Source organism: Chaetura pelagica, unplaced genomic scaffold (assembly GCF_000747805.2).
Source record: "Chaetura pelagica isolate M959 unplaced genomic scaffold, ChaPel_1.0 scaffold272, whole genome shotgun sequence".
NCBI lineage: Eukaryota > Metazoa > Chordata > Aves > Apodiformes > Apodidae > Chaetura > Chaetura pelagica.
In genome coordinates, this window is record NW_009952445.1 from 708599 (window position 1) to 712353 (window position 3755).

The window sequence follows — 3755 nt, forward strand, 5'->3', positions numbered from 1 at the left end:
ACATTAGAAACAAAGCACCTCTATTCCAGGTTAATTATAAATTAAGTTAATTATAAAGAACTTTTTGCACTATCTCAAAGTGATGAAAGGAGTTTGCTGTGGGATTTAAAGTGTGTCTCATCATTCTATTTTCCTCATTAACACTGACCCAAGCTGACAATCCCTGTGTTTCTCTCATCTCTCAGTGGATTAGATTGAACCAGAGCAAATTGCTACCTACCCAGAACAACTGGGCCTTGATTATTTTGAACTCATTTCACTTCAGCACCTCTCCTCATACCTCTTAAGTCTGCAGGTGGCAAACACTTCTCAGAGCTCACAGGCTCATCTCAAAGGAGCTGTGTGCATTTTGTTCTTTATTGGTGATCCCCACTAATCTCAGTTTAGGAATCCAAACTTCCCTCCCCTTTGCAGCTCAAAGATGAAGCTCCTTCTCCAAAGCCACCACACTTGCAATAAAGCAGTAAAAAGCAGGGAGGTGCCCTGCTGCTGGACACTGCCAGGCTGCACCTCCACCTCCCAGGCCACTCCTTGTACCTTTGCTTCCCACACTGGAGTGCAAGACACATGGCATCTGCCCCAAGACAGCAAGATTTTGCCCTGGAGCTGGAGGCTCTAGCAGAGACCATGAGTTACCAACCTCCAAGTGCATGTTTTCTAGAGGTCTGTCAACTCTGGCAGTTTTAATTTATTTTTCTTAACAACATTGTAGTTTGCTTTACATCTATGACCACATTGCAAACTTCTGCAGGAGGCAACAGCCCTGGAACATTTTTCACTGGGATATCACAGTAGCACAGCAGCACTTCCCAAGCCTTATATATTCTTGTGGTCGAGCTCCAGACAAGCTGAGTTTGATTTTTAACTCATGATCAGCTGCAAGGAGTCTTGGGGAGAAGAAGATGGGGAACTATGCCTTTCCCATAGCTGGATAAAATTTCTAGAGGCCTTCAAGTTGCTTATCTGCTGTGCAAGAGGGGAGTGAAGCTAGAAGGGAGCACATCAGCATTGCCCTCCCCAGGGTACTTGGGCAGTAGAACTGGTTAGTTGGGTCCAAAGCCTATGCAAGTGGAGCAAAAGGAGAAAGACTGCAAAAAAACATTGCCTGTTCTGGTTAAAAATAGAAGAAGCCAGGTCTGTAGACTGGAGCATGTCTTCTAGGTAGCTTTTGTCTTGAACTATGTTGAGAGCACACAGGTTGGGGGATCTGGCCTTTGTTTAATTTCATTTTCACAAATCAGCTTTCACCACCTAGTGCCATCCATAAATGTAAAGCTCCTGGGTTTTGCCAAGAAACCTGGGGTGCTTTTCTGAAAGATAACTGTACAGTTGCTGCATTCCAGGCCTTATGTTCTCCATTGTCTGACACAGGAGTGGCTTCAGCAGGGCTGGAAGGCAGGGCAGCACTGCACTGCCCAAATTGAACCATATAGAAGTGTTTGGGTTGGAAGGGCCCTTAAAGATCATCCAGTTCCAACCCCCCTGCATGGGCAGGGACACTCCCCACTAGACCAAGTTGCTCAGAGCCCCATCCAACCTGCCCTTCAACACTGCCAGGGATGAGGTATCAACAGCCTTCCTGGGCAACCTGTTCCAGTGCCTTATTACCTACATGGTGAAGCATCTTTTTCTTAATATCTAGCCTAAATCTACCTTCTTTCACTTCACATCCATCACCCCTTGTCCTACCACTGCCCTCTCTGGTGAAAAAACCCTCCCCAGCTTTCCTGGAGCCCCTTCAGGCACTGGAAGGTGCTCTAAGGTCTCCCTGGAGCCTTCTCTTCTCCAGGCTGAACACCCCAACTCTCTCAGCCTGGCTCCAGAGCAGAGCTGCTCCAGCCCTTGGATCATCTCCATGGCCTCCTCTGGACTCTCTCCAGCAGCTCCATGTCTTCCCTGTGCTGAGGGCTCCAGAGTTGTACATGGTATTCCAAGTGTGGTCTCACCAGAGCAGGGTAGAGGTGCAGAACCACTTCTCTCGACCTGCTGATGCCTTTCTTAGTCCTGCTGACGTCAGGAGAAGGGAATGCAGGAGCTGGAGGTCCCTGGAGCAGGTCTGGCAAGGCATTTGCAAATGCAGAAGCCACCTTTGGAAGGAGTGCATTCCCCAAATGGCTTCCCTGGTGCATGGCCACCTGCAGCAGAGGCCAGGACCACTTACCTGCTCTGCAGCTGAAGAGCCACCTGCTCTGCCAGTGCAGCTCCCCACAGGCCCAGGCATGGCACTGGGACCCTGCCAGGACTGCACATCCTGAAGTTGCCATGGGAGCTTAAGGGAAACTTGGGCAAGCATAATGTGATTAGGACAGCAGTACTCAGATTCACCTGTTCCCTCTTCTTGATATATCAGAGCTGCAGAGGGCACTGGCTATGGGTTCCTGCCTCCCACACCCCACCCCAGCAGCTGACAGAAATAATACCTATTGGTCCTTTTGTATTTTCACCTTACAACTGTTTTAAGGCTTGATCTTCCTTATGTCACTCCAATTAAGCCAAACCTGCAGGGCAGAGGTCTCCCTTGTCCTGAAGGACTTTCATGTCTCAATTTGGATCTTTGTTCAAATCAACAAGGGGGAAATACCTCACAATTAGTTTGAATAGGGTGGGACCAAGCCTTCTGCATCAACCCAGTGTCCACAAAAGCATCCCAGCAACCTTAAGTTGGACTGATTTGGAAAAGCTCTCCCCTAGCCTGACATACAACATGCCAGGATGGTTTAGAAACTCAAGCCATCTGGAGTTCTTTCCCACAAAAGCATGTGTGTGCCAGAATGTGTCTCCTTTGAACCACCCACAGTGAGAAGGGATTGAATTAAAGCTGGATCATATTTCTCAAATTCAGTTTTAGGCAAAAAAGTCAATAAGTAATTGGGAAATGCCTTGGAAAGAACAAAATTATTAAAAACTTAACAACACACTGAGAAGAAACATTAACACTGTCCATTCTGAGGGCCTTTGAAATTACAGTGCTGGGGTTGAAATTCCTTCCCCTTCCTGCCACCTTCTACCTCAGTGTTTTATTAGCCAGATTTAGGGATTACCTGAAATGGGTCCTGAGTCATCAGGGCTCACTCACTTTAGACACAAGCTCTGATCTTCTCTGGCTGTTGAAGTGCACCAAACAAAGACACACTCAGGTGTAAGATCCTTTTAATACAACAGCTGTGAAACAGTGTCAGATGCAGGCAGATCATTTGATTGTCTTCCATTGAAGACAGGCCAGTTCTCAGGTCACTAGAACCTGACACCTCAGTTGAGAGCTAAAGAAGAGTTAGAAATACACACAGTCTGAGGAAGGCAGGAGTGGCAGCTCAGTGAGCTCTGCTGGGAAGCTAGAGCATCACTACTGAGCACGGTGGGCAGGGGAGAAGCCCTGCTCTCTCCTGGAGGCTGTGGTGCTCTGGCTTGCAGCTCTTTTGGGTGAGTCCATTAAAAGATTCTGGCCACAGCACGATGAGGTGAGATGAGGCAGTGCTGGGGAGCCCTGAGCCCTGCAGGAGGCAGGGGGGGAAGGAAGGCAGGCAGGATTTCTCACAGCAGCAGGAAACTGGGAGAGCATGACTCATGGCAAAGGCTCCAGGCCTGACTCATGGCAGGATGGGATGCAGTGCTCTCAGGGCCCGTGGGAGAGCACAAGCACCACATGAGGCATGAGAGGTGCTCCCATGGGGAACCTGCAGCAAGAGGTGCTCTGCCCCAGAGAGGAGACTGGCAGCACTTCCCTGCTCCTGGTCCCACAGCACCTCTGGAAATCT